Source organism: Abrus precatorius, unplaced genomic scaffold, assembly GCF_003935025.1.
Source record: "Abrus precatorius isolate BTA unplaced genomic scaffold, Abrus_2018 Scaffold2, whole genome shotgun sequence".
Lineage (NCBI taxonomy): Eukaryota > Viridiplantae > Streptophyta > Magnoliopsida > Fabales > Fabaceae > Abrus > Abrus precatorius.
The window spans coordinates 12,964,118-12,972,208 of record NW_020874362.1 but is presented as its reverse complement, the minus strand read 5'-3'; positions in this window follow the sequence as shown (position 1 = coordinate 12,972,208).

The window sequence follows — 8,091 nt, the reverse complement described above, 5'->3', positions numbered from 1 at the left end:
AGATATAATTGATTTAATGTAATAGATGTGTAAATCTATTTATGTATCTTTATTTCATGATAGTGAAATTTTAATTTGGTAAATTTTATAAATTTGTCAAATTTTATTAGTTTATATTCCCATATTGTACCATTTCTTCAAAGTTGTACAATTTTCATAAAATCTCTTAATCATATTTTCAATAATATAAATTCTTAAAGAAAATTATTTACATAAAAAAAAGGATGTTACATGTGGCGTTTGGATGCACGGTTTTGATTTATGTGATGACGTGAATGTGTGTATGTGTACTAATATGAGTATATGTGAGTATCTAAGTGTGTGATGATTTGAAGTGTGAATATTGATTTATGAATAGGACAAGATTGGTTAGAAAAATAGGCTAAGTGTGTGCTGCAGGGGCATTCTTGTTGTAGCAAGAGGATTCTCACTGTAGCAAGAAGGCCCTAGGCTAGTGGTATGACTCTGTTGCATTCTCAGTGTAGCGAGAGGGCAACAGAGGAGAGTGCATTTCTGGGTACAGTCTCGCTGTAGCAAGATTCTATAGAAATCAGAGTGTAATTTTCTATGATATTTTTGCTGTAGTGAGAAGAGGTCTCGCTGCAACTCGCTGTAGCGAGAGATGTCTCACTATATCAAGAATATTACGACCAGAAGGGTATTTGAGGGGTTAGGGTTTGAGGAAATGTATTTTTCACATTTCCCTTTCCTTCTTGCGCCTTTCTCTCGACTCAAAACCTTATTTCACCGATTAAACTGCTTCTAAAGCCATTTAGGAGCAATATTGAAGGTTAGAATTACGTTTGGAGGTAAGTTTTGATGGCTAAGGTTTTGATTTTGTCCCTTTTCTCTGTTTTCTCGGTTCTCTTTGGTTTCTTATGAAATTCTTCCATGTATTTAGGACGAAATCTGCATGGAGAATGTTTTCTACCGTTAGATTGTATTGGGTCTTCATTCCAAGGTAAAGGGGGACTCTACCCTATCTCATTGTACTTGGAAATTGTTCATTTGAATGTGTATTGTAATGTGGTTAGGATGAAACGTAGGAAGAGGTGTATTTTGATGAGAATAGCTTGGTTGTGATTGAATTTTGATAGAAATGTGGTGTGCAACATAATGTGATTGATATTTAAGAAAAGTGTATAATGGATAGTGAATGTTATGTGATGAAATGGTGTTGAAAATTATGTGTTTGCATATAATACGGTTGAATGTGTGCATATGTGCCATTTGATGAAAATGAATACCATGATGTGATTAGGAATGTAAATAAATGTGTGTGGAAATGGCATGAAAATACGAGTGTAGTTGTGAATATGTTAAAAAAACTATGAATCGTTCAACGATATACTAACAGTGCGGAAGATGAGGACGGTAAAAATACCTTGGGAAATAGAGGGTGGTGGTGACACTAATAGTAAGAGTGGGTGCACCATAGGTGTAACACCTAAATTACTACCAAGATCCTATCTCCTAAAAATGTATGTATTTAGACTTCCCTAAGATAGTGTACCCAAATGAACATGAACAAGGAATTATTCATTCGACATTAGTGTGGAACTAAACAACAATTTCATAATTTAATTCATAGGTGAGGGTACATTATCCTTCATTTCGTTATCCAATCTATTCATTACCAAATTATGCATATTGTACTATGTTTTACTAGTGTACTTGAAATTCCTTCAAATTAATTTCTTTTTATGAAAGAGATAAAGGTGAGTGTTCAACATCACATGTTTCGTGGACTAAAATTCTGAAATCATAACGAGAGACATGTAAATAGAGAGAAAATTTCAATTTTGTGCATATACGTCTCAAGTATAAACGGTTCAAGGTAAACTATCGTGAAACGAACAAAAGAGAAGACCTCATGGTTCAGTATTTCAAAATTAATTATAAATAGCCCCTAAAAGAAAGGAAAATATAAAACTTAAGAGCAGTGTTCATCCATGACAAAAAAAAATAAATCATCTACATATAAAACTCTGATGGAAAGGAATCCTCACTAGGATCAGATTCCATTCCATCAGAATCAGGTAAAGCATCCACAGGCTGAGGGCGAGGAGAGGGTGGCAAGTCGTCAGGGTCGCTGTCAATCCAACCGATGGTAGGCGGTGGCGATCTCGAGGTGGATGGCAGTGGTGGAGAAGGGTGTCGGGTGGAAGGTCCAGCTTCGTCGGAAGGTGGCGCCTGAATATCGAGAGGTTGACGAGGGACTGGCCTGACGGAAGACGCAACCACTCCAATGACTTTCCCTTCAGGTGCGGGCGCAGGAGTAGGGCTAGGACAAGGGCTGGGTTCAGGGTCAAGGTCAATGATAGTTTTACCTTTATCCATAAAAGTCTTAAGACGTTTTGCGGGGGGTTCATGAGACGATGGAGAAGAGGGAGGTGTATGAATGATGATGCTCCGTTTGGGTGGTAGGGGTACGGAGATTTCGGCAAAAATGTGGTCCATCCAGTTGGGCTTCCATTCGCCTTCAGTGAGAGGTCCCATGGTCATGGAGACCATTCCCTGGTACGTCAAGCGGCGCGTTGCTGGGTCGTAGATCCATCCCTCCTTTCCTCCCGAATCCTCTCCCCAAATCCTCGCTCGGAGTGGGTCCATCTGCCATGCATTCATGCAACACACAACAACAGCAAGACAAGATGCAACACCAGACAAAACAGAACAGAAAGGGTGAGCTCGATACATTCAATTATCAAAAATCGAATAAGTAAAAGAAAATCAGCATAATAGTAACGGACCTACTGACTCATAGTTCAATAATCAAATTATCATAACATAATATTCATCAAACAGCCACAACGCAACAAAATGAATAAGTTCCTCATAATATAATTATAGTCAGGGTAATTGAAACGTCACTACTTCTTCAGTTTGTCCCACTATTCCTCCAGTCAAGGTGATCGGAGACCCTCGTTCCCTACAAGCACACATTGTATGTAATCCATCAAGAATATTCTCCCAACTTAACCATTTCGGTTCCTCAGGAACGAGTCCTTCCACGATCCTCGGTAATGCTTGCTCGCGTCAGGATTAGTGGAGGTTTCGATGGCGACGTGTCCCGGCCGCGGTGAGCTATTCCGCACCATTGGGGCAACCCCCCTCCACTACCCCCAAGGTTCTTCCTCAAACCTGAACACTCACATCCCTCAGCTGTGCTAGACTGTGACCTTGACTCTCCATCCTCCATATCATGCACATAAAGAGTTTCGTAACCGCATCCTCCTTACACCATTTTTGAACGCACATTAAATTCCCAAAGGTCACAAACCACATATCCAAATCCCTGCTCATAAGAGCTAGTACGTTCAAAGAATAAAAGAACCATCCGTCCACGGTCCAAGAATAAAAGAAAAAGGAGAGAAGATGGAGATAGTTATAAAAATTTCATTGAAATATCATAGTTGAAGTGTACCTTAACAAACAAAATGATCATAAAAGAATCACGGAAATAACCACGAGTTTAATCACACATGCAACTCACTTTTACCATAAATTTTTCGTAAAATAGTGATTAGGTGGTAGGAGAATTCTTTCATTGTTAAGAAAAAGGGTTCCTTGGTCATACAGAATCAAACCGAGAGAAAAAGGTGAGTAATTTCTCAGCTAAAACAAAAAGGAAGAAGGGTAGTCGATGAAAACCGAAAAGAACACAAGGATTCATACAAAGATTTCAATATTATCAACATGCAAAACTATTTCAACTTCAATCAAGTTCACGCAAGTTACAAAACATGGATTTTTAAAATACTAACCAAATAAAATCACCACGAGATGAAGAAAATGGTTTGCATGTAAATTTTATTGATGAAGATCGGAGACGAAAATAAGAAGAAGAGAGTGCATGCAGAGTTTACAAGTTAACGAACAACCACATGCATTCAAGCACAAACAAGAGCTCCCCTAACCTTGTTTGGTATGAGAAAGAGAGATAGAATGGAAGGCTCGGTCTTGGTACTAGCAGGATCTTAATCACAACTTGAGTCCTTGGTGTTTTGTCGCCTCCTTGAGGTTGGTGATGGAGTGTGTTGTCCTCCAGAGAAAAAGGGCGTAGAGGTTTTGTGAGAGGGTGAGAATGTGTCGAGAGAGAAAAAAAGTGGTGAGGTTGAGAACGTTTTTGAAAATAAGGGAAAAAGGGCGCGTGAGGATTAGAAGGTGTTCTTATATAGTGTGGCTTAAAGCTTTGCCCATTCGTCTTCCAAAGGCTGGCGGTTAGTGCACAAGATGGGTTTTAGGGTTAGGTTAGGCGAAGTGACACACCCTTTCGTCTTCTTACTTGAATAGTCATGTCTCATGGTGTCCAGGTGCAGGTAAGGCGCCTTCTCAAGAGCATTCAATGCACAGAGTGTAAAAGAAGCAAGCCATAGGTGATCCACACATCTCCACACGCCATTCATCATGATGGAGTAACCGAAATGAGGGTTTGACCTAGGTAAGAGTGGGTAATTAATGCATGTTGGCGGCTAGGGTTTGTTGTGGAGGGAAGCGGGTTCAAACCCTTCGTGTCCCACAATTTGAAAAGGGTGATATTATTTTGATTGGTTAGTGAAAAGGTGGTGCCTTTCTCTCTTGCCTTGGACGTGTGGCCAGTGCCATAAAACAGGAAATAATTGCATGGGATTAATGGAGCATAATTTCCATAAATATGTTGCTAAGTTTTTGGCTGTACATTAAGTGCAGGCCGGCGGCTAGGTCAACTCCAGAAGGAAGTTGAGTAGGTTTTTCCTTTGTTTTTCTCATGAGGTTAAATGCGGTTAAGAGGTAATTTAGGTAACTTTAATGATGGTTTAAATGAGGTAAGAGAGGCCCTTCGGTTTCAAGCCATTTAAAACGTGGTTATTAGGAAAAAAAAATATGAATGATTAATTGTTTTCGGTAATGCCATGCAATTAATGCAAAGTGGCTACTTAATTTCTGATGGAAGGTGGCGCCACTTTTGGCCATGCCTTCACACAAATCTCCCTAGGATTTTACCATAAATGCAAGGTAATTAAGGAAGGAATATATATAGTTTATATCAGGCACGATTCTGGGGAATTTATTGCCTCAGGTGGGACGTTTCAAGCTGATTGGCACGCCCACTAAATGCATGTAACCGATTGGATTAATGTGGAGGGAATCAAGCAGGCGCCTTTTCACTCCCCTATGGCATTTAATGTAGGTGGGTAATTAAGGGAGTTTAATGGCGGTTAAATGAGGAAATAGGGGTTTCTTCGACTAAATGAAAAGGCAAGGGTATCTTCTCTAATTAACTACAAGATTCTCGTTAATTTATGATTAATAACCTACCTTAATTAAATGTGCACGAAAATATGGAAAGTTTATAATTAAGGAAAGGAATAAAACTCTATTCTCGGTTACACCTAATTAGAGTAACTAGGGAATTGATAACCGTATTTAAGTGCAATTATTTAGGCTTAGAATCTAGGTCATTATGGCTGGTGTCTTTCTCTTTCCTACATAAATAAATAACGAAAATCTGATTACCTTATTTAAAGAGGGTATAAAATCATGAGGTGCATTAATGAATAGGGTGGCAATTATGTGCAAGTGCCGAAAATATGGAAAGTTTCCTTCTAGAAGAGGATTGGGGTTTTAAATTTTCGGTTGCACCATATAAAAAAAAAAAGGAAAGTTTTTAAATAAGATCCACTCAAAATATGGCAGTCCAAGAGGTGGCGGCTGTATTTATTTAGGGTAACCTAGAATAATGGAATTACATTAAGTATACTTAATTTGGGCTAGAATCCTAGGCTATTAAATTCGATTCCCTCCCCCCCTGGACATGAATGAATTTTCGGTCACTAGCACTAAATGAGGAAAGATTAAAACTTGCCTCTTGGGTCGTATGTAGAACACGTGACTTCTAGGGTAAAAAAAAAAAAGATGACGGCTCTCATTAATGGTCTAACTTAGTGTACATGGTACCAGAATAATGGAAGACTTAAGTACATCCATTATTAGAACCTAATGAACATTCAACATAAATAAAGAAAGTTACACATGCAGTTCCACTTAAATTTAAGAAAGCATATCACACAATTAAATAATAAGAATTAAAAGAACTATGTTAACATTAATAACAATCATCAGGGGAATGGAAGAAATAGGGTCCATTTATCTGACTCAAAAGACTATCTCGCCCCTAGGCTAATCTCACTAACCTTGGGTTATGTCAAGGTAACTTCATCACATAATCATATAGACATGCACATACGAAATTTACTAAACACACCCTGGGAGAGATAATTATGCAAGCAGAGAATATAATATGATTAAACAGTTGTAGCAAGAACTGAACTAGAGTAAAAAAAAAAATTTTTTTTTTTTTTTTTTAAACAAAAGAGTCACTAATTAATAATCAACACTCTCTGCCATGTAGACCGAAATTTGGGATGTTACAATAGGCCACACACCCTCTTCCTGACTTGACCTCTGACTATCACCTTTGCTTGGGGGCCCAGTACCGCACACGTTGTATCCGTGGAGTGGGAGCTATCCAGCGACCATCCATGGTGTGAAATTGAGTAAGTCCCTGAGGTTGAGGGCATCAGGAATCTGTGATCACAATGCCATATTGAGATGGCTAACGTGCAGTGAGCGCACATAGGTGTTTCTTATGAATTGTGTGATGGTGCAGTGAGCACATGATGTGTGAATGAGAATGAAATGATGAAATGATTACTTATATTTGTTGATGAATGATTTAAATTCTGTTAGAAAACATATGGAATGGACAATGTGAGACTCTATGATTGTGTATCCGTGTATGATAGTGTAGAGTACTTACCCTTACATTTATTTTTCAGGTGAACAAGACGATCAACACTAGGCTTAGTGAAGGGATGAATAAAACTGCCATAGGACTTAGAAAGTTATTTTGAAAACTGTGATGTATTTAAATTAGTCTTGTAACAATCATTTGATATAAACTTGTAATTCATCCTTATTTTGAAACAGTTTATTGAACTATGTATTGGGAACCATTTGAATGAAAATTTTTATTATTCTCATTTATTGTGAAATTTATTTATTTAGAAAATTAAATTAAGGTGTTACAAATTGAATATAATTTGATTTAGATTCATAATTGCTTTTTTATTTTAAGATTGGTAAATTATATTTTCTTTTAAAATTATATAACAATAATATTAATAATAAATAAATAAAATTTATGTATAAAATTATAAAGTTAATATGTGACTTATCTACCTTTATTCATGATAAATTATAAAAAAAATGATGTGTGTTCATGTTATTATAGTCCTCATACTACATAAATTTATTTTAAAATTATTTTTTTAACTTCAATAAATCAAGTAATTAACTTACTAACTAATTTAAATATATTCTTTTAAACATACCTCCCTTTGATTATTAAATAATTAACTTTTTTTTTATTAACTAAGTTAAAATCATATTCTCATATTTATACAGTAATTATATCACTAATGTGTAATGTTTATGTCGTTATACACTATAAATCATGAAGATTTATGTATATCAATAGGTCTTAAGTGTATAATTTTATTTTTAAGTTAAGTCATATTTTTATCATTAATTAATTAAATATTTTATTAAACATTTTTTATTAATTATTAACAATTAATTTTTTAATTATTAAGTAAGATAAAATAATAATATTATTTTAATACAACAATTTATAATATTAATGGCTAATGTTTATGTCTTTATATATTATTAATAATTGAGATCTATATCTCCAGTATTATTTTAGGTCTTATGTAATATAAGTTTATTTTTAAGTTAAATTATATTTTTATCCTTAGTTAATTAAATATTTTATTTAAAAATTTCCTTTTAATCATTAAAAAATAATTTACTATTTTTTAAGTTAGAATCACATTATTTTATAAATTAATGAAATGATTTGTAACGTTAATGTGCAGGGTCTCAACTTATATACACTGTATATCGTTGAGACTTATGTGTATCGATGTTATTATGCAGCTCATGCAATAAATTTATTTTAAATTTAAATTATTTTAATTTTATTTTATTAAATAAATTTTGTATTAATTAATCTAAAATTAATTTTTAAATGTTTTTCATTTTTACTAT